The sequence below is a fragment of the Schistocerca cancellata genome, chromosome 9 (assembly GCF_023864275.1).
Source record: "Schistocerca cancellata isolate TAMUIC-IGC-003103 chromosome 9, iqSchCanc2.1, whole genome shotgun sequence".
NCBI classification, from domain to species: Eukaryota; Metazoa; Arthropoda; class Insecta; order Orthoptera; family Acrididae; genus Schistocerca; species Schistocerca cancellata.
Window position 1 is genome coordinate 352,649,454 of NC_064634.1, and position 27,892 is coordinate 352,677,345.

The 27,892-nt window shown below is 44.5% G+C and overlaps 1 long non-coding RNA gene across 2 annotated transcripts in view; it reads left to right on the forward strand.

The window, feature by feature from the left end:
- The first annotated feature begins 13,529 nt into the window (after window positions 1–13,529).
- LOC126100405 (uncharacterized) overlaps window positions 13,530–27,892 on the forward strand; it is a 64,917-nt gene continuing 50,554 nt past the window's right edge. The window contains exons 1-3 of one of the 2 annotated variants that reach the window (XR_007522170.1): window positions 13,530–13,694; window positions 14,204–14,289; window positions 16,645–16,876. This is a non-coding gene — a long non-coding RNA (uncharacterized LOC126100405). The remainder of the gene's footprint in view (window positions 13,695–14,203; window positions 14,290–16,644; window positions 16,877–27,892) is intronic. The other variant, XR_007522171.1, reaches the window with a different exon arrangement.

The following is a 27,892-nucleotide window of genomic DNA, read 5'->3' on the forward strand; positions in this document are numbered from 1 at the left end:
CGCCGAGCTCTTGTTCTGGCGCATTGTGATTTGTGTTTAGGCCTACTGTTGTGATAGGAGGGTGATGAGTCTTCCATGCAATCTTATCCCATATAAATGAACTTTGGTGACACTGTATTCTGTGCTCTGAATTTGCCGTTCATATAGCTGTTTATACACTCCTGGAAATTGAAATAAGAACACCGTGAATTCATTGTCCCAGGAAGGGGAAACTTTATTGACACATTCCTGGGGTCAGATACATCACATGATCACACTGACAGAACCACAGGCACATAGACACAGGCAACAGAGCATGCACAATGTCGGCACTAGTACAGTGTATATCCACCTTTCGCAGCAATGCAGGCTGCTATTCTCCCATGGAGACGATCGTAGAGATGCTGGATGTAGTCCTGTGGAACGGCTTGCCATGCCATTTCCACCTGGCGCCTCAGTTGGACCAGCGTTCGTGCTGGACGTGCAGACCGCGTGAGACGACGCTTCATCTAGTCCCAAACATGCTCAATGGGGGACAGATCCGGAGATTTTGCTGGCCAGGGTAGTTGACTTACACCTTCTAGAGCACGTTGGGTGGCACGGGATACATGCGGACGTGCATTGTCCTGTTGGAACAGCAAGTTCCCTTGCCGGTCTAGGAATGGTAGAACGATGGGTTCGATGACGGTTTGGATGTACCGTGCACTATTCAGTGTCCCCTCGACGATCACCAGTGGTGTACGGCCAGTGTAGGAGATCGCTCCCCACACCATGATGCTGGGTGTTGGCCCTGTGTGCCTCGGTCGTATGCAGTCCTGATTGTGGCGCTCACCTGCACGGCGCCAAACACGCATACGACCATCATTGGCACCCAAGGCAGAAGCGACTCTCATCGCTGAAGACGACACGTCTCCATTCGTCCCTCCATTCACGCCTGTCGCGACACCACTGGAGGCGGGCTGCACGATGTTGGGGCGTGAGCGGAAGACGGCCTAACGGTGTGCGGGACCGTAGCCCAGCTTCATGGAGACGGTTGCGAATGGTCCTCGCCGATACCCCAGGAGCAACAGTGTCCCTAATTTGCTGGGAAGTGGCGGTGCGGTCCCCTACGGCACTGCGTAGGATCCTACGGTCTTGGCGTGCATCCGTGCGTCGCTGCGGTCCGGTCCCAGGTCGACGGGCACGTGCACCTTCCGCCGACCACTGGCGACAACATCGATGTACTGTGGAGACCTCACGCCCCACGTGTTGAGCAATTCGGCGGTACGTCCACCCGGCCTCCCGCATGCCCACTATACGCCCTCGCTCAAAGTCCGTCAACTGCACATACGGTTCACGTCCACGCTGTCGCGGCATGCTACCAGTGTTAAAGACTGCAATGGAGCTCCGTATGCCACGGCATACTGGCTGACACTGACGGCGGCGGTGCACAAATGCTGCGCAGCTAGCGCCATTCGACGGCCAACACCGCGGTTCCTGGTGTGTCCGCTGTGCCGTGCGTGTGATCATTGCTTGTACAGCCCTCTCGCAGTGTCCGGAGCAAGTATGGTGGGTCTGACACACCGGTGTCAATGTGTTCTTTTTTCCATTTCCAGGAGTGTATTTTGGGCATTCTGATCCCCCTGTTGTAATGCAGACTCTGTTTCGATATTTACGTGGGATGCAGCCAATGGTCACCTCCTCCTGACAGTCTGCGTTTTTGTGTCCTGTCTTTGCACATTTGGAACACACCTGCTGCTTGTCACAACGTTCAGGTGAATGTCCAAGGCCCCAACAGTTGAGACACTTTTGTACAGCTACATATTCTTTAATGGTCAGTGCTTCAAACTGTATGTCGACTCAGTCTCTTTGGAGTTGGATTAGGCGAACCTCAGGGGAGATATCAATTCTGTTATTAACTGTACGTTTTCCCTTTGGTCTTCTTTTGAATTTTATTGCTACTTCTTGGTATAATTCTTCCTTTGAAATATATTCATTGAAGTTTATCTCGTAAAGGTCTTCTAGGAACTATTTATCTGTTTGTGCAGTATGTACCTGATAGACGGCCAGAAATGGTCTAAGGTTTCTGGGTTCCTCACATTTGATTTTGTTTGTCTATGTAGTTTTCTATATGATTTTTCTTTTATCCTCCTGTATCGCCCTTCCAGAATCACTGTATCTGCTGTCGACCTGATGGCCTTGATACTGATCTTATCTTTTCTAGGGCTGATAGTCTTCGCTAGGGCTTTTCTTACAACCTTTTCATCTTGATTATCTGCTGGTTTGAAGAAAAGAACGCTTATTTGTTTGATTTTAGCTTCTTCAATGCATTTTTCGATCTTACATTTTGGTGTGTGGAAACAGTATCTACCTGACAAATCAACCTGCTTCTTTTTGGGCAGCCTACATATCAGAGGCAAGAAATGGTCTTCCAGGGTCAAAATAGAGGCTGCTGCGCATGACAAGCATGTTTTGTTGTAATATTATCAGTCTGCTTTATCGTCCTGCTTTGCATGGTGGCCTGTATATCAGAGGCAAATAAATGCTTTTCCAGCCCTTGATGTGTAACCTGCTGAGCATGACAGGCATGTAGAGGGAGCAGCATCAGGCTGCTTTATTAAACTGTAAATTGCAGAGGCTACATGTATCACTGAGCGTGGCTGGGGACATGTTGGATAGATAGACGGGGGCCAGAGCGAGGGGAAGAAGTAAGTGGGTAGGGGGAGGTGAGGAAGGGGAGATGCATGAGGCAGCTGGAAGGTGTAGAGGGGTAGTGGACAGGTGGAAAACGAAGGGGGGATAGAGGAGACAGAAAGAGAGAGAGAGAGAGAGGGAGGAGAATATGGTCAGAGAGACTGAAGTGGAAGATATGGTCAGACAGAGGTGATGGAGGAAATAGGCAATGAGAGGGGTAGGAGGAGGAGGAGGAGGTAGACAGTAGAGGTGGGACGATTAAATGAACAGACAGAGAGAGGAAGAGGTTGACACAGAGAGGGGCACAGAGAAGTGTGTTCAACATATGTGTTGAATGCATATATGCATGAACATGTAAGTGTGAAGATAAAGAGTAGTTTCCAAGCAGCATACATTTCTACGAGCCATAAGGTATCAGCAGAAAAAAAGCATGTGTCAAAGCACAAAAGAGGCGAATGTATTCTTCTTTAAAAGATTCTTACAGTAAAGTAGGGAACCAGCTGCCTCATTCCACCCACACACATATGGGTATATATATATATATATATATATATATATATATATACTGTCTCCGTTTTTTTCTTACATTGATTTACTCTACATCCCACTTCCACTGTCTCCTCTTTCACTTACTCTGTCTCCCTTTGTTATTCTTTCCCACTGAAACTGTCTCGACCATACCCTGATACCGTAGCAGCTCAAAAATTCTGGGAATTTCAACTTATTTTTCCCCTACACTGATGTGTTGAAGTTAGCCGGTCTGGGGAGGTCCAGATACCCCCTTCCCCCAAGACTATGTATGGTCTCCACTCGTCTGTATTTTTTCGTCTCCACTGTCTCCTCTCTGTTTTGCTCCCTCTGCTTCTATCTCTGTCCATCTCTCTCTCTTTGACTGCACTGTCTGGCAATGATCATCAATGTCTCCTCTCTCTTTGCTCCCACAGTGACTTTCATCCATCTCTCTTTCTCTTTCGCTGCCACTTTTTCTCTCCCACTGTCATTGTCTCCTCTCTCTCTCTCTCTCTCTCTCTCTCTCTCTCTTCCACTGACACTGTCTCCTCTGTCTTCCATTGTCACTGTCTTTCTGCTACTCTCACCACGAAAAACGCGAATATGTTTGCATCCCCAAGTGTTTGGTGAGGAAGGCGGAATGAGGATTCAAGCAGCCAGCTGGTTCCCCACTTTTCTGTCAGAGTCTTTCAAAGAGGAACATATTCGTCTTTTTGTGTTCTGAATGTTCTGAAAGGAGCATTTTTCCACTGGTTCCCTCCTTTTCCCTTTTGTAGTAGGATTTGCTGGTTATATAAAAGTAATTCTATAGGTCAGCAAAGTTCTGGCAGTTTTTTGTATATCTCATAACATTTATGTACTTTGACTCATGTAAGGAACAAATAAGTACATAGGATATAAGGTTAACACAACATTGTTTGCCTTACATTTTTGCTGGATACTTTGCTTATTGGTCACAATTCATCGAAAACATATGACATGATTTGTATCTTAAAAGAGCAAAAACTGGCAATCTTTCCAGTCTTACATAATTTTTGGCAGTTGTTTTAAGTTATTTTCAGATATGTCAAGATCCCTTTTTGCTCATTTTTTGTCACTGCAATATCACTCTGGCCATATTTGTGTAGGTGTGAATTGCCAGTTATACAGGGACAGCGCGTCATAAACTTTTATTGGAGAAAACTGTTGACTAAAAACATATTTTGGTGATGTCGGAATCCTTGCCATGATCCTAGAACCCTTGTCATGTATTCACTACATCAGTTAAAACTACATTTACGCCACAGACCTGATATTACGTGCATATTTTACATGCATAACAGTAATTTTGAACTTCTGGATGTCAGTAACAGATAAAGGTATCGAAAAAGTTTCAAGATTGTCTGAGGACATCATCTTAAGGACACATGATAAAAATGTCGACTATTGCCATGAACAGAAATTATAGAAGTGGCCACCCCCACAACTAATACTTTTGGTCGCCATGAACAGCCTAAGGTCCACCCTCGAGCTCAATGCAAGAGAACCAACCGATTTGCTCAATTTGTCTGGCCTGGAGGAAGTGTATAATGTTTAGATTTTGACCTTGTACTGTAAGACTGTTACAGTATACCCATTGTTCCCATGTGTATACAAATGGCGGCTAAGCCAAGGGCTACCCAGAACATTTGACCCCTTATCTCTGTAATCAATAGAACCCGAAAAATTTCCCCCTGAAAAATTGCGGATCGATTAATTATCTTCACGAAATATACACTGAAGACCAAAGAAACGGGTACACCTGCTTAATATCGTGTAGGGCCCCCGCGAGCGCATAGAAGTCCCGCAACACGACGTGGCAAGGAATCGACTAATAGCTGAAGCAGTGCTGGAGAGAAGTAACACCGTGAATCCGCAAGGGCTGTCCATAAATCCGTAAGAGTACGAGGGGGTGGAGATCTCTTCTTAACAGCACATTGCAAGGGATCCGAGATATGCTCAATAATGTTCATATCTTGGGAGCTTGGTGACCAGTGGAAGTGTTTAAACTCAGAAGAGTGTTCCTGGAGCCATTCTGTGGCAATTCTGAACGTGTGGGGTGTCGCATTGTCGTGATGAAATTGCCCCCAAGTCCATTGAAATGCGCACTGGACACAAATGGATTCAAATGATCAGACAGGATGCTTATGTATGTGTCACCTGTTGGTCTGCGTAGATTTGGTGGAAGAGACCAACCAGCGAGGTCATCGGTCTCATCGTATTGGGGAAGGATGGGGAAGGAAGTCGGCTGTGCCCTTTCAAAGGAATCATCTCATCATTTATCTGAAGAAATTTAGGGAAATCACGGAAAATCTAAATCAGGATGGCCGGACGCGGGATTGAACGGTCGTCCTCCCGAATGCGAGTCCAGTGTGATAACCACTGCGCCGCCTCGCTCGGTGAGTCACCTGTCAGAGTGGTAACTAGACGTATGACGGGTCCCATATCACTCCAACTGCACACGCCCCACACCATTACAAAGCCTCCACCAGCTTGAACAGTCCCCTGCTGACATGCAGAGCCCATGGATTCATGAGGTTGTCTCCACATCTGTACACGTCCGTCCGCTCAATGCAATTTGAAACGAGATTCGTCCAACCAGGCAACATGTTCTCAGTCATCAACAGTCCAGTGTCGGTGTTGATAGGCCCAGGCGAGGCATTAAGCTTTGTGTCGTGCACTTATCAAGAATACACTAGTGGGCCTTCAGCCCTTCACTCGTTGTTGGTCCCATTCTTACAGGATCTTTTTCCGTCCGCAGCGATGTCGGATATTTGATGTTTTACCTGATTCCTGACATCCACGGTACACTCGTGAAATGGTCGTACGGGAAAAATTCCCATTTCATCGCTACCTAGGAGCTGGTGTGTCCCATCCTTGTGCGCCGACTATAACGTCACATTCAGACTCACTTCAATCTTGATAACTTGCCATTGTAGCAGCCGTAACCGATCGAACAACTGCGCTAGACATTTGTCTTATATAGGCGTTGCCGACCGCAGCGCCGTATTCTGCCTGTTCACATATCTTTATATATGAATACGCATGCCCATACCAGTTGCTTTGGCGTTTCAGTGTATAAAGTTACATATCTGCAGTTCTGGCACACAGTGAAACCCTGTGGCAAAGTACTGCAGCACGTCTCTAGAGAAGCTGAACCAAAATGGCGCAGCCCATTAATGAAGTGGAGTATCATGTGGTAAGTCGTTTTCTACGTGGCAAAGGGATCAGTGCTACAATAGTCGATCGTGAGTTGCTGGAACGCGGCAACGCACCATCATATAACACAGTGGTTATGTAGTGCAGATGTTTCCAGTGTGGCCAAACAAGTCTTAATGATGAAGAACAAAGTGACAGACCATCTGTCTGTGAAATGCTTGAGAAATTGAGGCCCTGGTGCTCGAATCAGCTTATCACTATCGAGGCAACAGTGAAAAAAGTTAAAACAAGTCACGGAACATTTTTCAACAAGCTGTAAGGCATTTTGAATATAACAAAGGACGCCACCCCGCTGCGTTCGTTGTCTACCCACACATATTTAATAACCCTGCCGAACTGAGGCAGCTGTGTAAGTGTTGTTGCTCTGTCAGGACAATCGAGATGGCTTCTTTGGCCATCTGATTACCATGGACGAGTGTTGAACGTATCATTGTGATTTCGAGACTAAGGAAGAAAGCAAGTTGCAGAAACACGTGGGTTCACCAGTGAAGAAAAATGTGAAGACCAAATCACTACTGGGCAGGATGATACTGAGTATTTTTGGACTCCCCTAATATAATGTTAATAGATTGTGATCGTAGGTGAGAAACAGTCTCAGAAGCATACTACTGAAATCTCACAAAGAGATTATGGACAGCTGGCAAGACGAAACGTCGTGGGAAGCAGTACCAGGGGGTGCTTTTGCTCCACGATAACACACCTGCTCATTCTGCACAGGACATAGTCATACATGCGCTATATCTGTGGCCTCAGAAGCTGAGGTGGATCATCTGCAACACGCACTGCCAAAGACCTCACCTACAGCCAATAAGAGCGTCCACAAGCAATCACAAGGGCCTGACCTCAAACATCATGCAGGAAATAAGACTGGCCACATTGCCAGTATGAACTCACTTCATACAGTCTTGTGCTCTAATATCTACCTTGCTCACACTGTCCATACCTGATCAGGCTGGTTATTTGTTCTTACTTAGATAACTTTTTCAAATGATAATTTTAGCAGTTAGGTGATGTCTACTACAGAGGGGCAGAGAAGTTGCTCTTCTAGGAGTCACAGTGACGTTCAGCTCTCCAACTTGGGCACCGTGAGTTTGATGGGTTGGTGAGAACTGTAGGAGACTGTCAAAGAAGTCTGTACCAACACAAATGGCGTGCATGTAAACTCTTTACTGTTCCAACTAGCTGGAGCAGTTACAGGTGAGTGTTCTCGTCCGGTGTTGCAGCCTGATGACGGCACACGAAGTCTTCATACTGGTGCAGTAGAGGTGGCGCCCTTGATGGTTATGCACACGACTAGTTCTCAGCATGCTGACAACGCACTTAGCGCCAGAGACCAATAGCTGAAGCTAGTGTAGTATTCCTGCAGGCTGTAGCGACTGTGTTTGGTCCAACTAGCCAGTGTGAGGGGCTTGCTCGGCTCAGCTGTAGGCGAGACTGGTTGACATGGTGGCCTAGCTTGAGGTAGCGGATGCAAGTGCATACGAAGCCCTTACCTGCATCTCACTGTGACAGATACCGAATCGATGACTCGCTGATTTCATGCATGGACACCCAGTATTTATTTGTGCCAAAAGGTGTTCTGGAGTTGCAGCTGCAGAAGTGACATAGGCCGTGTGACAAGGTTTCTCCTGGCTTCAGTAATCGCCTCACCATGTGGACGACTATGCTTGGTGAATGTCGGGCGCAATGCTGGGTCAGCGTATTGCCAACAGTGGCTTACTTAACAGCGTCAAGTTCATCGGCTAGACTCATGTCTTTACAGACTAGACAGAGGCTGACAGACTTGAGCAACCATGGATTACTTGGATTCTTGCCTTCATATGTGTCAGTAATATTATGGTGCAGAACTGTTTTGTGAACTATCATGATAATTGTTCATTCACCCTTAGTGTGTAATAAAGAGTATATGTTGCACTTGGCAAATGTAATAACATGCTATTTCTTTCGGCTATCAAATTTTGCCTAGCTCCCTTGCATTCTCCTGACAAGGCACGCAGTGATTTCTTCTTCTTTTCTCAGATATAGAAATAGTTGCGGTCCATGCTTTTCGAGAATGATGACGAGGCGACTGTTGACGTGAAATGTTTCCTGAAAAACCAAAATGCAGCCTTCTACAACTGACGTTCCTTCAAGTCATCTATTTTTGGGAAAAACGTGCCGCACTGATGGGTGAATACGTCGATGCACCGAAGGATACCACCAGAAATCATACCCTCACCTTAATTTTTTCGAGGTGATAACTGTAACTTAAAACTACCTCTCCTATAATCTGAGTGGCGAAAGAAGCACCCTGACAGAGAATGAGGGCTTGTTGCAGCAGTCTCGTGAGTCAATCATGACCAGTCATGTAACGCAACTCTACGGCAATGCCTCAGTGTTTTCGCAGCTTTGTAGATGACTATTGTCAGTCATGTAGCTCCTGTATCGGCAGCAGTCTTTTGCACTTGGCTGTTGAAAGCTGGCAACAGTGCTGCAGTTAGCACTCTTCTTTCGGTTTATGCTGTACAGATTAGCAACAAGTGCTGCTGTGATACACTACCAATTTGTATCATAACAACAAAAAACAGGGTACTTATTTTCATGGGGTGTGTGTCACCGTGAATGAAGTACAGAGTGCCCAAATTGTATAAAAATAGAAATCTTTAAATGAGGAAACGTTGTCGCCACGGTACTAAAATGACGCAGCCTGTAGGCCTCTTACATATATGCAAACTGGTTTCGGTCTCTTTTTTTTTTCTTTGTTGATCATCTTCACTTCATATGGTGGTGTTGCTCTTCAGCCAAAACATATTAGCTTTTTGCAATGAAGAGGGTAAGTTAATAGTGTAAAATATATTTAAAATTATGTTTTTTGATAATGTATTATTAAATACAGACCGCTAATGTGTGGATGGTGTTTAAATGATAAGGACAAATCTGCTTCTGGCAAATTGAGGTAAACACTCGGTAGTGCATCGGTAGAAAGATAGTGCAGGAAAAAGGAGAGGGTGGGAGGCTGGGAGTATCAGATGACCTTTCTCTGGGGAGTGTGATGTATAAGTGAATGGTGCAAAAGGAAGGAACATGGGCTGGGAGAGGTATTGGATCCTCGATCTACAGAAAGCATATAAATTGGTTCTGGGGCTATAACTGGCGAATAGGTAAATGTCACGATGGATTTCTGGTTGAGGAGGAGGAAGCCTATTGAACTTTCCTTCAAACAGGATTGTGTTGTTCCTCTGTGCTCATGGCTTTATAAGGATCTGCCCAACAAAGAGTCCATCCAGAGCAATTGCTTACTCTGGTGGCCTCTGCTGGTGCCAAATCTACGAGAGGAGCCTCTCGCCCTAGTATCACAACCTGGAGCGTCCACTCACATTCATTTCTAGTCTGGCAGGTGTTCGAATAAGACATTTCCGATTTACTGCTTTGCTGGGATACAAAATTCTACTGATGGTAAATGGCCTAAAACTTTGTCATCAGATCTGACACAAATCGCCACCTATCCTGCTTTACAGAATAGGTAAGCCTCCAGCCTCCATGTTCTGTGATGAGGTATGGATGTCCAGTACCCTGTGGCCTACTCGTGGTTTCATCATTCTTCAACCAGTCTTCATACATGCTCACATCAGTAGCCTGTCAACAGACGACCGCCTTTGCCATTTCTGAACTGCTCATTCCCAGGTGCCAGGCTATAAGAATCTGTCATTTGTTAGAGTCGTTTATGTCAGTGGAATATCCTCATTTGCAACCTGTATCGTCGGTAGAATGATTTCCCATTCGTCTCTGCTCCACTTATATAATAATTTCCTTGCAACGCCACCAGGTGGCATTCAACCTCAGAGTGTGCAATGGTTATAATGTTTTGGCTCTTCAGCATACCATTTCCTTTTGGATCCTCCACTAATGCACAGTTTCAATGGTGTAGTATTTTTCAGGTTTAAATTTACGTATATGGACTACACTTTCCTTTAGTAACACGTTGTTAAAATGAAATGAGCTGACTTCATAACATGCACTGTGGCACCAGATGTTTCCTAAACAGCAGTGATGTAAAATAGCACTTGCAGGTATAAGAACATACTGTAAATACTACTTCCAGTTGTAATGGGACTTGCAGAGGGACACTTTATGAACTGTTCGATACTGCCCAAGGTAGCTTTTCAGAATATCACCTCATCCACTTTACACATAACAACACAGTATATAATGAAACATCTTTTGCTTTATAATTTATGATTAGATGCTAATGCATACATTATGTAGTATAAGTAATTAGCTTACCAGCCTGCAAGGTAAAAGTAATCAGCCAGAATCTGTAATTAACAGTAATGCATTATTTCAGAATCACTAATTTGATAATGGTTATGGGAAAACTAATTATGTAACTTTTGGAAACAATGCGTGAAAATGTCATGATAATGTTAGCATCAAAGTCCAGCTGGTAACTAATTAAAAAGTGATGACTAAACTTTGATTATTTTGTGTAATGACAAATTAACAATTCAAAATATTTCAGACATCAAATGTAATTAAACTCAAACAGGATCTTAGGTAATCATATTATCAAAGATGGCACACTCAGATTGCCTGTAATTAATTTTGTAATTACACCTTCAAGATATTTCCAATATAAATTAAAGTTTTTGTGTAAACTGTGGAGCTTACATTCTTATTCAGTAGTCTGTAAAGTTCTCTAACTTATGTTAGCACAAAATGTTATTCAGTGATTATTAAGAAATCTGTAATTTTGTGTCAAGTATTCTTAAATTCATTTCATCACTCAAAACTTAAAAACCAGTACTTCATTCTAAGTGAACATTTGTTTATTTCAAAATTTTGTTGACAGAATATTTTGTAATGAAACTCTGACTGAAATTTGATAAATCTATTTGTAAACAACGAGATCAAAACAGAAAGTACTGTCAACAAATTCTATAAGCAATGTTACATATTAAACAAAAAGAAAAACTTCATGCTGTTTTGTTGTTTGTTGATGGAAGGATTGTGTAACTACATCATTTGAGAAAATATATGACTGTCAAATGAAGATTTTCTGGGGTTGATTTTATTGAAAACACTCTTAGTTCTCAGGACTATCTTGAAATAGATTCAGCACCACAATGAACAGTTTCTGCAACATGGGAGATTTCCACCACAAAAACAGTGTCCACCTTCTAAAATTTATTTAGATTGACAGCAACTTGTTTTTAATTTAATCATGACCTTTAAGTGTTGTGAAGTTTAATTAATTAATCAGAAGGTGACTATGTTAGACAACATGAAACATTTGCTTCCAACTAATTTAAATCAGATCAAAAAACCATAACTGCCGCACTTCATTACCTCCCCATACCTTACATTCCACACTCATATGGGTAAGGCGAGCAGATGTACATATCAGATTGTTCTACACCTAGGATCTTTTCAATCAACTGTCAGCAAGAGTGAGATGTATCACTGTGAGTTACCAATTAGGAATATTTGGAAAACTTCCTGTAAACCATGATCAAGGCTGGTGACTGCAACTATTGACCTTTCATTTCAGGGAACGTCACTTGCTGCAAATATGAAGTCCTGGTCCATGAAAATGTGTCTTGGGTGTTTGTAACAGAGAAAAGCAGTTGCCTTGTACAATATAATGCACTCATCCAAAAAGATAATTAATCAATGGAAAACTGAGGGATCTGATATACTAAATGGTGAAATATGCATCCTGTCCACAAGATCTGGCTTTCATCTATACTTACATCCAAGAAACAGGTATCCAGAAAACATTTTCAATTCAACCAGACAGTGTATGCTACAGAGTTCTATTTTGGGTCCTTTGTTTCGTAAGACAGAAATACTGTCCTCTTTTGCAAATGATACATTCACAGGGCAAAAAAGAATATTTCAGTTCTTATTATATAAAGCCAGATGCTGTATATATATTCACAGGATCAAAAAACTATTTCAGTACTTATCATATAACTCCAGACATTGTGTACATAGTTCATTCAAGTACTGAAATGTAAGTAGAATATACCGTTCAGTTTCGGCGATTACAGATGGATCACAATCTTAACTGCAAACGCCACACACTAAAATTGATGAACCACTTTAACTCTTAACATTTAAAGTAGAAAAGGTTACAACCTCACATGGTTTAAAACATACGAGTAGAAAACAGTTTTTGATTCAATTTACCTCTCACAAGTACAAGTATGCTATGAAATCTTTTTCTTTTCGGAATACTCAGTTTACAAGAATAATTTTTTTGAATGAAGAATTAAAAATTATATCTGGTGTTAGTTGTACAACATTATTCACAGACTTCTCAAAAACTTAGGTACGTTGGCAACTGTTTCGCTATACGTGTATTGATTAATGTGTTGTTCGATAACGATATTTCTTTCATCACAAAATATAATGACAAATGTGAATATGACTTTAACTGTTTAAACTTGGATACATGAAAGAGTCAGATCATAGGTACCATTATACTTATGTTCAGCAACTTGCTAGAAATTGCCAGAGTGTATTAAATTAGGTGTGGCAATGTGGTGGAGTTGAAGACTGAGTTAAAGTTCGTTTTATTGGTCAACTCCTACTCCATCGAAGAGTATGTTCAAACGGACTCTTAATACATTAGATTATAATATAGTTAATAACGTCGTAATATAATAGTATTTCTAATTCGCATAGGTTTTTTTTTCATTGGAATATGCATCATTGACTTCTGATACTTCGTTTCACGTTCCAGAGGCTTCTCTTACGGGATCGTTAAAGTACGAGTAATGTTATGATATGTAATAATCATCACTCCAAAGTTACATCACCGACCTATTATATTACGCATATGACTGAATGACTTTTCTTTTTCAACCCAAATTCAATCAGTGCCGAGTAAAAAGAATAATTTCGACAGCGGTACAATACTGTATATATCAGCCAATAACAGGTCAGTGTAGAATATGCAGTACGAATGTGTAATACTGAAACTAAATTTAAAGAATCATGTACTGCATTATATATAATTTGTAAATTAACTTACATTGTCATTTCTAAGGTAGTGCGAAACTCATACAAAAATGAATTTTCATTTGCCGCGCCATTCAGCGAGCGGAGGTTGTTTCAGTTCAGAGATTGCGATTAACGAAAAGCAGAGACGTCACAGGATATGCGGTTCAACCATGGTTCAACATTGATTTTGTTTGTTAGGAAATGCGCATTGGTCCCAAATTAATATACATGGTTAGTTACTTAGTAACGTTTCTGGGACTTGTGTTTATGATAGTGATGGTTGTGATTATAGTTTTGAGCCGCTTAGAAAGGTAACCAAAAAACTTAACATGTAATTGACATATAAATTTGAAACTTGCGCGCTGCGCTTTTTCATTTTACACGGGAAATATCAGTTGTAGCTGTGATTGAGTGATAGTCTGTCAGTTCACCAACAGCCGCGTGGGCGTGAACGTATGCTGCATTTGATCTTAATGTGTTCTTTGAACAACTGAAACCTACCTATTATTCCTTAACGCCACTTCAAAACATATTTTTTTGTCCCCTGTATGAATATAGTAGATTCTGGGGTATATTCGGTTATACTAGCGGCAACGAACACCCAGAAAATTGAAACTGTACTGAGATATAACGGCCCAGTAAGTCTTGGTGGTGGGGGGGGGGGGGGGGATTCCGAATTTTGCCAAGTCTGACTATATCGTATGTGAAACAGCCAGTGTAATTCATCATTCAGTGATTGGGATAATTGTATTGTTTATACGCTTGCTATTCGCCTACCCTACCCATCACCGAAATCGTACCTAACTTTTGTTTGTTTCAGAAAGGAAGACTTTGAAGCCAATGTTGCGTAAACATAGGCGTATTTGTGGTTGCTTTCAGTGCCGCAACGCCTCGTAATGTTATTAGGTAAGTTTTAAACACTGCTCGAGAACTTCTTATTCAGAAGAACTTTATATGAACTACACAAATGGCCGTAGCAACCCCGTGACTGAAGCAAAAAATTGTGTCGATTTTAAAATTCATAAGACGTTTGCAGATCTCACCCATCTCCATATACCATGGACGCATTTAGGTTAAACATAAGTGGACTTTTCAGCGGTGCAGTATCTTGAGTGTGTAATGCAAAAACTTTTTATTGTTTGAAAGATAGAACTAACTTTTTAACTGATTAAATCATTAGAGGTGGAGCACAAGCTCGAATAGGACATGGAAGGGGAACTAAATATATTGAGTTCTTTTCAAAGGAGCAGTGGAGAAGTTATATTTGGATGGCCAATGAAAGTTTGAACCCATTTCTTTCTGAAACTGAGTTGACTGTTTGTTTCAAAACTGCTCATTAATAACTCATTTTCATTCACTGATTTTGCTGAATAATCTGTTTTGGTACTCATAGTTTCCATGGTCCACTAAGTTCTCTTCTGTCGCTAGGTGCTTTCGCAGGGAACCAGCTCAGCAACATGAATTCGCTTGCCGCTCCAATTACATTCTGTCCTCACTCTTGACGTATTACGACATACTCATAATTTTTTTTTTTCTGTGCATGTCTCTTTATTCTTTGTCATCTGGAGAAAATCCCTTAAACCGCTCAAAGAAAACTTATTTCAGGGGCTGGACTGTCAAAGCTTTTTTTTACCCATGGTATCCATGTTTTGTTTCCATACTCCTATAGCCAATTTGTGGCAGCCAGTTGTTTTGTAGCATTCTTTTTGGTCCATTTTTATTCTTCTCTAGAATGTTAATTAATTTGTTCATTAATTCTTTCACTTTCGATGTCACAATATTCAAAGTGTTGTATTCCTTTTTCACTTAATAGTGGTCTAGCACTGTATTTAGGTGGCACTGTATGTTAGCTGTAACTGTCATTGGCACCACAAAAAATTGTTTTATGTTGTGAGTGTGAGTATTGCCCCCCCCCCCCCCCCCCCTAGACAGCATAAGTTTTCTCAGAGGATCAATGATTTTAGTATTTTATTCTTTGCTGCGAGGTTTAAACCTGTGACTTTGTGATGTAGCACACTTGGAGAAGCCTCTTGGATATGCAATCCAGTCCCATAGAAAGGAAGAGTATTTCATTATGTAATAATCATGGTTTAATACACCATACTTAATTTTGACCCCAATGGTAGTAATTACAGGTCTATTGCACAGTTAACTGAAAAGTCAGTAAACTGAACCAGACAATTTTGTACATTATTATCAATTCCTACAGCCATCTGGACCCACCAATGTGTTGCGAGGCACAGGACAATCACATGGAGAAGGGGGGGGCATTCATTTTTAATATTCACCAATTAACTGAATGAAGGCAGCTGCAAGATGAGGTAAACCCAAGTAAGGTTTGTAATGGTTGCATTCAAATTTGGTCCACAGACATGCTATTGCAGATGTAGACACTTTTCTCTGGGGGTTGGGGGGGGGGGGGGGCGGTTGATTGTCATTCTACTGGCGCAGTGACAGGCTACCCAACCTAAATACTAGGAGGTCTGGTCTTCCTGCCACCCAAGAGCCACAGGAACCTTGTTCACTGCTCCCTGGTAAATTTGGCTGTAGGATCTACATTCTCTCGGAGTAGGCATACTAGTGTACTGTCTGAGTCAGTTAGCTAGTGAAGAGATGCTCATCAGCCCCAGTTTCACAGAAAACCATAGATTACCACATTGTTACAGATTTTACAATGTGGTGCAGAAGCTACCACCTCCTTTGACATGAACTCGCTTCCATCAGCTTGGAGGTACTTTTCTATAAATTCATATAAGTAGCAGCTAAGTTACATCATGCTGGTATGGTCTTGCCTATTTTTACCACTGCTATTGACGGAGTATGTAGCTTGTGCTCTGAGGTGCCGATACCTAGATGCAAGAATTGACGCATTGCTCTCTTTTTGTGTCTGTATCCTGTACTTCTCATATCCAACCATGATCACTCATTATTTACTTCCAATAGCTCATCATCTTTTACTGAATAACGCTATTATTCTTTAAAATTTTGTTTTTTTGGGGATCCACAGCCTCCAAATGCTTAATTAAAGAAAACATGGTCTCTAGTAAACTGTAATGTAGATCAGCTTTATTTAAATCATGTGATCAGCTAATTTTGATGACATGTCATTTTCAAGTACATGTGTAATATTACATGTTGTAATTGTCAAATTATTTTTCATTACACATAAAAAGATGACGATATATTCCATCCCCATGTTGTGAATGGATACCTGTTAATGTGACAACTTTAATAAGGTTATTGGGAATGTTGCTCTAACAGGATGCAACCAGCTACAGATTGTGGCACAAGTTGGAACAAATGATGCCTGGTCATCTGGGCTCTGAGGTCATACTTGGGTCATTCCTGCGACTAGCAGAGAAGATTGAGAAGACCTTCCTTGTGGATGGAGTTTCTATGAAGCTCACAATTTGTAGCATTGTCCCCAGAACTGAACATGGCCCTGAGTTGTGTGGAAGGACTGAACAAGAGACTCGGAAGGTTCTGTACCAAGGTAGGCTGCGACTTCTACATCTACATTTATACTCCGCAAGCCACCCAACGGTGTGTGGCGGAGGGCACTTTACGAGCCACTGTCATTACCTCCCTTTCCTGTTCCAGTCGCGTATGGTTCACGGGAAGAACGACTGTCTGAAAGCCTCCGTGCGTGCTCTAATCTCTCTAATTATACATTTGTGATCTCCTTGGGAGGTATAAGTAGGGGGAAGCAATATATTCGATACCTCATCCAGAAACGCACCCTCTCGAAAACTGGCGAGCAAGCTACACCGCGATGCAGAGTGCCTCTCTTGCAGAGTCTGCCACTTGAGTTTGTTAAACATCTCCGTAACGCTATCATGGTTACCAAATAACCCTGTGACAAAACGCGCCGCTCTTCTTTGGATCTTCTATATCTCTTCCGTCAACCCGATCTGGTACGGATCCCACACTGATGAGCAATACTCAAGTATAGGTCGAACGAGTGTTTTGGACTTGTCACAGGACTGAGAACTGTAGAAATACCTGCAAAACACAAAGGCATATTGCCACATTCTCATGCCAGTATAGATGCAAACTCTGCTATGTGTTGGAGATAAAACAGCTATGTTCTCAGGTCACACTTAAGAGATAACAACATATTTGGATTGACAACTAAGTATTTGTGACAATTATAAAGTTTACTGATTTCTGTTTTACTTGCAGCAATCTACACTGCGCTATTAGGTCCCACCCTCCCACAGGTGAGAGTATTAAAATCCTAATGGTTAACTGCCGAAGCATTCCCAGCAAAGTGCCAGAGTTTGAAGCACTCCTGAACAGCAGTGAATCACACAATACTAGGTACAGAAAGCTGATTGGAACCTGAAATTTATAGCAGTGAGGTTTTGGGGGGGAAAGTTTGAGTCTGTATAGAAAGGATAGGCAAGTGGGAAATAATGGTGGTGTATTTGTTGCAATAGACAGGAAACTCAAATCCACCGAGGTAGAAATTGAAGTTGCATGTGAGGTTGTTTGGGCAAGACTCAGTATCAGAGGTAGGCATAAAATGATAATTCCATCCTTCTATGACCCACCAGACCATCTCCTGGTGTAACCGAAAGCTTAGAGGAAACCTCAGTTCACTTGTACAAAAGTTCCCCAACCATACTGTAACAGATGTTGGAAACATTAATCACTCCCAATTAGTTGGGAGTATTACAGTTTTGTTAGTAGTGCATGGCATGAGACATCCTGTGGAACGCTACTAACTGTCTTTTCTGAAAACTATTTCGAACAGATAGTTAGGAACCCCACTCTTGATGAAAATATATTGGATCTAATGGCAACAAATAGACCTGACCTCAAAGATGTCCACATCGAAACTGATATCTGTCCATGACATAGCTGTGGCAACAAAGATTATCAAAGTATAAAGAACAACTAGAACAAACAGAAAGATATATTCCAGTAAACTAGGTTTAAAAAATCAAGAGTATCATACCTCAATGAAGTACTTGAAACTTTAAGTACAGGGCAGGAGCATGTAGAATTAGGACTCAAGTTTAAAAGAATAGTTGACAATGCATTGGATAGATTTGTACCCAGTAGAACAGTTAATAATGGGAGGGATTCACCACGGTAAATAGTCACCATACAGTAAAGAAACAGATATTACGGCATAATAGGTGTAAAACAAAATGTAGGTGCTGAGTGAAATGTGTTTAGCTGCCAAGAGAGCAATGTGATGTCTTCAATGATTACCTAGCAGAATATTGTCAAATGATTTTTTACAAAACCCACAGAAATTCTGATCGTATGTAAAGTCTATTAGTATCACCAAAGGTAGTCCAGTTCCAAGTAAATTAGACAGGAACTGAAACTGAGGGTAGAAAAGCAAATACTGAAATGCTTAACTCCATTTTCAAATGTTCCTTTATGAAGGAAAACCTTGGAGAATTGGCCCAATTTAATCCTTGTACCACTGAAAAGATTTGAAGTAAGTATTAGTGTCAGTGGTGTTGAGAAACAGCTGAAATCGTTGAAACTGAACAAAGCTTTTGGGCCAATGGAATGCCTATCAGAGTCTATACTGAATTGTGGGCTGAGTTAGCCCCTCTTCTAAGTATAATTTATCATAAAACCGTCCAAAAAATAATCGTGCCCAGTTCTTGGAAAAAATTGCAGGTCACGCCCATCTACATGAAGGGCGGTAGAAGTGATCCACAAAATTACCATCTAATATATTCTGAGCTCAAACATAATGAGCTACCTTGAACAGAATGACCTCCTCAATGCAACCAGCATGAATTCTAAAAACATCAATAATGTGAAACCCAACTGGCACTTTTCTCACATGGCATACTGAAAGTGTTGGAGCAAGGCAGCCAGGTAGATCCAGTGTTTCTTGATGTCCAAAAAGCATTTCACTCAGTAGCACACCTACACTTATTGTCAAAAGTACAGTCATGTTAGGTATCAAGTGAAATTTGTGACTGGATTGAGGACTTTTTGGTAGGGAGGGGACAACGTGTTATCTTGGATGGAGAGTTGTCAGATGTAGAAGTAACTTCAGATGTGCCCCAGGGAAGTGTGTAGGGACCTCTGCTGTTCATCTTGTATATAAATGACCTTCCAGACAATGTTAATAGTAAAATCAGGCTTTTTGCAGATGATAGTTTTGTATAATGAAGTACTCTGAGAGTAGCTGCATAAATATTCAGTCAGATCTTGATAACATTTCAACATGGTGCAGAGACTGGCAACTTGTTATAAATGTTTGAAAATGTAAAATTTTGCACTTCACAAAATGAAAAAAATGTAGTATCCCCTGACTGTAATATCAAGGAGTCACTGTTGGAATTGGCCACCTCATACAAATACCTGGGTGTAACACTTTGTAGGGATATGAAATGGAATGATCACATAGGTTCAGTCGTGGGTAAAACAGGTGGTAGACTTCGGTTTGTTGGTAGAATGCTGGGGAAGTGCAGTCAGTCTATAAAGGAGGTTACTTACAAATCTCTCATGCAACTGGCTCTAGAATATTGCTCAGATGTGTGGGACACATAGCAGATAGGGCTAACAGAGGTTGCTGAATGTGTACAGAAAAGAGCAACATGAATGGTCACCAGTTTGTTTGATCTGTGGGAGAATGTGACAGATAATGAAGGAAATGATCCAGAAGACTCTAAGATAGACATAAACTATCCCAAGAATATCTGTTGCCAAGTTTCAAGAATCGGCTTTAAATTATGACTCCAGGAATATACTATATCCCTGTAAGCCCGCCCAGCTAGCTGCGTGGTCTAAAGCGCTGTTTCTCGAGTGAGAAGACGTGCCAGTCCCTGGCACGAATTAGCCCATGTCAAGGTCCGTGTGCCGGCCAGCCTGTGGATGGTTTTTAAGGCGGTTTTCCATCTGCCTTGGCGAATGCAGGCTGGTTCCCCTTATTCCACCTCAGTTACACTATGTAGGCGATTCCTACACAAACACTGTCTCCACATATGCATACAGCATAATTACTCTACCATGCAAACATTTGGGGTTACACTGGTCTTGTATGAGATGTTCCTGGGGCATCAACTTGAGGTCGAACTGCACATCAACCCTGGGTTCGGTGTGGGGTGGCGGTGGGGCAGGTGGACTGCTGTGGCCTGTTGTGGGCTTGTGAACCACTGAGGGCTAAGGCGGGACCAAGCCTCTCTGTCGTTTGTAGGTCCCTGGTTCAATACACACAGTAACCCATACATATCGCTCACATAGGGATCGTGAATATAAGATTAGAATAATTACTACACACACACACACACACACACACACACACACACACACACACACACACAGTTACTCAAACAATCATTCTTTCCACACTCCATATATTAATGGAACGGGAAGAAATCTAATAACTGTTACAATGGGACATCCCCTCTGCAATGCACATTATTGTAAATAGTTCACGGGTTTGCCGTCGGGTCACATTGTGCAAATTCCACAATATTTCCTCGGAGCAACTGTCTGACATCTTCAGGTGGTTGAACCTTGCTCGTCGCTAGGTACGACTGACTGTATCCACACACTGACGCCCCATTTTTAGATCAATTCTTCGCGCGCTTGTTCTAAAAATGGGGTGTCGGTGTGCGGGTACCGTCAGTCGTACCTAGCCACAAGCTCCCCCTACGGGTCCGGGGATTAGAATAGGCCCGAGGTATTCCTGCCTGTCGTAAGAGGCGACTAAAAGGAGTCCATCCCCCTCACGGGGGTAGTTAGCGCCTGCGTCCGGAGACGGACGGTTCCACGACCTATAATCGTGGTCTTTTTGGTTTTTCACTTCTCGTTTCTTCCTTCCTTTTGTTGGTTCCTTTCTTTGCTCTTCTCCACCTCACTGTCTTCCTTACTCTTTCCCTTGACTTCTTCTCCTTGCCTTCTCATTGCCTTTTTCTCCTTGCCTTCTCATTGCCTTTTTCTCCTTGCCTTCTCATTGCCTTTTTCTCCTTGCCTTCTCATTGCCTTTTTCTCCTTGCCTTCTCATTGCCTTTTTCTCCTTGCCTTCTCATTGCCTTTTTCTCCTAGCCTTCTCATTGCCTTTTTCTCCTTGCCTTCTCATTGCCTTTTTCTCCTTGCCTTCTCATTGCCTTTTTCTCCTTGCCTTCTCATTGCCTTTTTCTCCTTGCCTTCTCATTGCCTTTTTCTCCTTGCCTTCTCATTGCCTTTTTCTCCTTGCCTTCTCATTGCCTTTTTCTCCTTGCCTTCTCATTGCCTTTTTCTCCTTGCCTTCTCATTGCCTTTTTCTCCTTGCCTTCTCATTGCCTTTTTCTCCTTGCCTTCTCATTGCCTTTTTCTCCTTGCCTTCTCATTGCCTTTTTCTCCTTGCCTTCTCATTGCCTTTTTCTCCTTGCCTTCTCATTGCCTTTTTCTCCTTGCCTTCTCATTGCCTTCTTCTCCTTGCCTTCTCTGGTCTCCGCCTTGGCGTTTGAGACAGTCTGTCCTCTTTCTCCCTCTCTCTTCTTTTTCCTCTTCTTCCTTCCTCCCTGTGCGTGCCTGAAGGCCGACCCACGCGTTCGCACGCGTAGCCGGTGACAGGGTAACGCGTAAGTCCCCGCCCTGGGTAGACATGTAAGGCACGCGCGTACCCCCTGGTAAAGGCCAGGCCCGGGGAGGGGTGATTGCCTGAGCTGATACCTTCTGACCATGCCGATTGGTCCCTCCATCTGTTTCTCGGGAGGTGTGACCTGAGGTGTAAACATTCACCTAAGGCGGGAGTGCCCTCTGAGAGGGTCCCCACAAGGAAGGAGCGCGCCATCGGAGACGCTGGCAATCATGGGGGATTCCTCCGCAATGGATTCTACTCCATCTCTCTCGACTTCGACCCAAAAACGGAAACGTGACCAGCCAACAGTGACAAAAGTACTACCGCCTGCCCCACAGTTCCTCGTAGTTTCTCGATCTGAGGACGGAAAGGATTTTTCCTCTGTCAACCCTTTCGTTATCCAGAAGGGCGTAGATGCCATAGCCGGATCTGTCAAATCTTGTACCAGGTTGCGTAACGGTACCTTATTACTCGAAACTGAGAGTGCCTTTCAGGCACAAAAACTGCTTCGGGCCACCCTCCTGTACACATTCCCTGTCCGGGTGGAGGCCCACCGAACTTTGTATTCGTCTCGTGGTGTAGTCTATACTAGCTCGCTCGACGGATTGACTGACGAGGAGCTTCAATCTTTCCTCGCTGAGCAGGGCGTGACGGCTGTCCATCGGGTCATGAAAAAGGTCAACAATGACCTTGTACCGACCCGGACACTTTTCTTGACCTTCGATAGTGTTAAGCTGCCATCGCGCATCAAGGCGGGCTACGAGGTTATTTCTGTTCGCCCCTATGTCCCGACACCTACGCGCTGCTACCAGTGTCAGCGTTTCAATCACACTCGACAGTCTTGTTCCAATGCGGCTAAATGTGTCACTTGTGGCAGGGATGCCCATGAGGGTGACTGTCCACGTCCGTCTCCTCGTTGTGTGAACTGTCAGGGTGACCATGCCACATCCTCCCGCGACTGTCCTGCCTATAAGGCAGAACGCTGTATCCAAGAAATTCGGGTCAAAGAGAAAGTGTCCACCTCGGCTGCTCGCAAGCTATTGGCTAGTAGGAAGCCCACGCTGCTCCCAGCGGGGAAATACAGTACTGTCCTCGCCTCTCCTCGGACTACCCGGGAGGTAGCAACCCAGACATGCAATCTGACCTTCAGCACCACGGTCGTCCGTTCGGCCAGTGCTAAGATCGCGCGGTCGACGTCTCCTCTTCCTCCCATCACCCCACAGACACCAGCCCCTTCCTCAGCTTCTGCTAAGTCGAAGACCCCGAAGTCAGATGCACAGGCCTTCAAGAAGGAACCATCCCGTGCAGACTTCCTCCGTCCCTCGACCTCCCAGCCTTCGACCGGTACTTCCACCAAACGTCCTTCCAAAAAGGCGCATAGGAAGCACAGTTCTCCTTCTCCGCCACGGCACATTTCTTCTCCTGTGCCACCCAGCGGTTGCCGCCCCAGGCCGTCATCCGTTTCGCCTGGCCGCACCGCTGGTAGCCGTACATCTGGCCGTTCACCGGCGGAGGAAGCTCCCCCTCCCGGCCATCCTCCCGAGATGGCCGATGACCCTATAGACCCCATGGACGATGACTGTCCGCCTACTGATAGCGGCGGCAGTGCTCGCTCGAAGCCGCTCGCTCGAAGGCCGCTTAGCCTTCGAGGTGACCCCTTCTCTCATCTTCCTTTTCTTACGATGGCACTTATTCACTGGAATATTCGCAGCATTCGCTCCAACCGAGAGGACTTGATGTTGCTGCTCCGCTTGCATCGTCCGCTCGTCGTAGCCCTCCAGGAAACGAAGCTACGCCCATGCGATCAAATTGCCTTGGCACACTACACCTCTGTGCGTTTTGACCTACCCCCTGTGGTAGGTATCCCAGCTCATGGAGGGGTTATGTTGCTCGTCCGGGATGATATTTACTACGATCCCATCACGTTGCACACCGGCCTGCAGGCAGTTGCCATCCGCATTACTCTCACCACTTTTACGTTTTCCTTTTGTACCGTTTACACTCCATCGTCATCTGCCGTTACCAGGGCAGACATGATGCAACTTATTGCTCAGCTACCTGCACCATTTTTGTTAACTGGAGACTTCAATGCCCACCATCCCCTTTGGGGCTCTCCAGCATCCTGCCCGAGGGGCTCCTTGTTAGCAGACCTTTTCAACCAGCTCTAATCTTGTCTGCCTCAATACTGGCGCCCCTACTTTTCTTTCGGACACATCTCACACCTATTCCCATTTAGACCTCTCTATATGTACTCCCCAACTTGCACGCCGGTTTGAGTGGTATGCACTTGCTGATACATATTCGAGCGACCACTTCCCGTGTGTTATCCATCTCCTGCAGCATACTCCCTCTCCGTGCTCCTCTAGTTGGACCATCTCCAAGGCAGACTGGGGTCTCTTCTCTTCCAGGGCGACCTTTCAGGATCAAACCTTCACAAGCTGCGATCGTCAGGTCGCACACCTCACGGAAGTCATTCTCGCTGCTGCTGAATATTCCATCCCTCACCCTCCTTCTTCTCCACGTCGCGTACCGGTCCCCTGGTGGACCGCAGCATGTAGAGCCGCTTTACGTGCTCGTCGACGTGCTTTACGCACCTTTAAACGCCACCCTACAGTGGCGAATTGTATTAATTATAAACGATTACGTGCTCAGTGTCGTCGTATTATTAAAGAAAGCAAGAAAGCCAGCTGGGCTGCTTTCACAAGCACCTTCAACAGTTCTACTCCTTCTTCTGTTGTCTGGGGTAGCCTGCGCCGGCTATCTGGCACTAAGGTCCACTCCCCAGTTTCTGGCTTGAAGGTCGCGAATGAAGTCCTTGTGGCCCCTGAGGCTGTCTCCAATGCCTTCGGCCGCTTTTTCGCAGAGGTTTCGAGCTCCGCTCATTACCACCCTGCCTTCCTCCCCCGCAAACAGGCAGAGGAGGCTAGGCCACCTGACTTCCGCTCCTCGAATTGTGAAAGTTATAATGCCCCATTCACCATGCGGGAACTCGAAACCGCACTTGGCCGATCACGGTCCTCCGCTCCAGGTCCTGATTCTATTCATATTCAGATGCTGAAGAACCTTTCTCCTGCGGGTAAAGGTTTTCTTCTTCGTACATACAATCGCATCTGGATTGAGGGACATGTTCCCGCATGCTGGCGCGAGTCTATTGTTGTCCCGATTCCTAAGCCGGGGAAGGACAAGCACTTGCCTTCCAGTTATCGACCTATCTCGCTTACCAGCTGTGTCTGTAAAGTGATGGAGCGAATGGTTAACTCTCGATTGGTTTGGCTGCTCGAGTCTCGACGCCTACTTACCAATGTACAATGTGGATTTCGTAGGCGCCGCTCTGCTGTTGACCATCTGGTTACCTTGTCGACCTTCATTATGAATAACTTCTTGCGGAAGCGCCCGACCGTGGCTGTGTTCTTTGATTTGGAGAAGGCTTACGACACCTGTTGGAGGGCGGGCATTCTCCGCACCATGCATACATGGGGCCTTCGCGGTGGCCTCCCTCTTTTTATTCGTTCCTTTTTAATGGATCGACAGTTCAGGGTACGTGTGGGTTCTGTCCTGTCCGACACCTTTCGCCAGGGGAATGGGGTGCCACAGGGCTCAGTTTTGAGCGTCGCTCTCTTCGCCATCGCGATCAATCCAATAATGGATTGCCTCCCAGCTGATGTATCAGGCTCCCTTTTTGTGGACGATTTTACCATCTATTGCAGCGCGCAGTGTACACGTGTCCTGGAGCGCTGTCTTCAGCGTTCTCTTGACCGTCTTTACTCCTGGAGTGTCGCCAATGGCTTCCGTTTTTCTGCCGAGAAGACGGTCTGTATTAACTTCTGGCGCTACAAAGAGTTTCTCCCACCGTCCTTACGACTCGGTCCCGTTGCTCTCCCAGTCGTGGAGACAACCAAATTTTTAGGCCTTACCTTTGACAGGAAACTTAGCTGGTCTCCACATGTGTCATATTTTGCCGCCCGTTGTCCCCGTTCTGTAAATGTCCTCCGTGTTCTCAGTGGTATGTCGTGGGGAGCGGATCGAACCGTCCTACTTCGTCTATATCAGTCGATCGTCCGCTCCAAGCTGGATTATGGGAGCTTCGTATACTCCTCTGCACGGCCATCCATCTTACGCCGCCTCAACTCCATACAACATCGGGGTTTACGACTTGCGATCGGAGCATTTTATACCAGTCCCGTAGAGAGTCTTCATGCTGACGCTGGCGAATTGCCACTCACCTACCGGCGCGATATACTGCTTTGTCGGTATGCCTGTCGGCTACTGTCAATGCCCGACCATCCGTCTTATCGTTCCTTTTTTGACGACTCTCTTGACCGTCAATACGGGTTGTGTGTCTCTGCCCTGCTACCCCCTGGAGTTCGCTTTCGTCGCCTCCTTCAACACCTTAATTTCTCACTCCCTGCAACCTTTCGAGTGGGCGAGAGCCGCACGCCACCTTGGCTCCAGGCTCAGGTCCGCGTTCACCTTGACCTCAGCTCGCTCCCAAAAGAGGTCACCCCCGGTTCGGTCTACCACTCCCGTTTTTTGGAACTTCGTTCGAAGTTCATCAACATGACTTTCATTTATACAGATGGCTCTAAGACCAATGACGGGGTCGGGTGTTCCTTTATTGTCGGGGCACAAAGTTTCAAATACCGGCTCCATGGCCATTGTTCGGTCTTCACAGCTGAGCTCTTTGCCCTCTACCAGGCTGTTCTTTACATCTGCCGCCACCGACATTCTGCTTATGTCATCTGCTCAGATTCCCTGAGCGCCATCCAGAGCCTCAGTGATCCGTACCCGGTTCACCCTTTTGTACACCGGGTCCAACGCTCTCTTCAGCAGCTGGTGGACGTCGGTTCTCCGGTTAGCTTTATGTGGGTTCCTGGCCATGTCGGTATCCCTGGGAACGAAGCTGCAGATGCCGCGGCCAAGGCTGCGGTCCTCCAGCCTCGGACAGCTTCTTGTTGTGTCCCTTCATCCGATTTTAGCAGGGTCATTTGTCGGCGCATCTTATCGCTGTGGCATGCCGATTGGGCTGCACTTACCGACAACAAGCTTCGGGCCTTAAAACCTCTTCCTGTGGCTTGGACGTCCTCCTCACGCCCTTCTCGGCGGGAGGAGGTCGTTTTAGCCCGGTTAAGAATTGGACACTGCCGGTTCAGCCATCGCCATCTGCTGACGGCTGTGCCAGCGCCGTTCTGCCCATGTGGGCACTTGCTGACGGTTAGACACATTTTAATGTCCTGTCCCGATCTTAACACACTGCGCCTCGATCTTAACCTGCCTCATACTTTCGATGCCATTTTAGCGGATGACCCACGAGCAGCTGCTCGTGTTCTTTGTTTTATCAATTTGACAAGCCTCGCTAAGGACATTTGATGATGTTGTTTTTTAATCCTATGCCTGTCAGTCTGTCTTTTATCGTGTTTTCCCTTTTAGTTGTTGTTGTCAACTTGTGCCTCGCGGTGCCTTCTTAGAGTAGTCAGGGCGCTAATGACCATTGAAGTTGAGCGCCCTAAAACAAAAAAAAAAAAAAAACAAAAAAAAAAAAAAAATAGCCACAAGCAAGGTTCAACCACCTGAAGATGTCGTACAATTGTTCCAAGGAAATATTGAGGAATTTGCACAACGTGATCTGGCTGCAAACACATGAAGACTATTTACAACACATCTGCCGGGAAAGCTTGAAGAGTCACAACTCAATTATTGATTGTTTTATAGCATTTCTTATGTTAACTTTTCCTACAGAAGAGTCTTAACAATGAATACTTCAGCATTTTACATTGATATCATTCCATAGTAAAGGCTACCTTGCATTTAATCTGTTTTTCATAATCAACTAATATTTTCTGTAGCTACCTGTCAGTTACTTTTTGTAGCTTCCCCTATGCCCCTTTTTTAACATCATTTAATCTGGAAAACAAACTACCTGTAGTATGAAAAGGAGTCTGATATCTCCAGTCAGCGGACAGATTA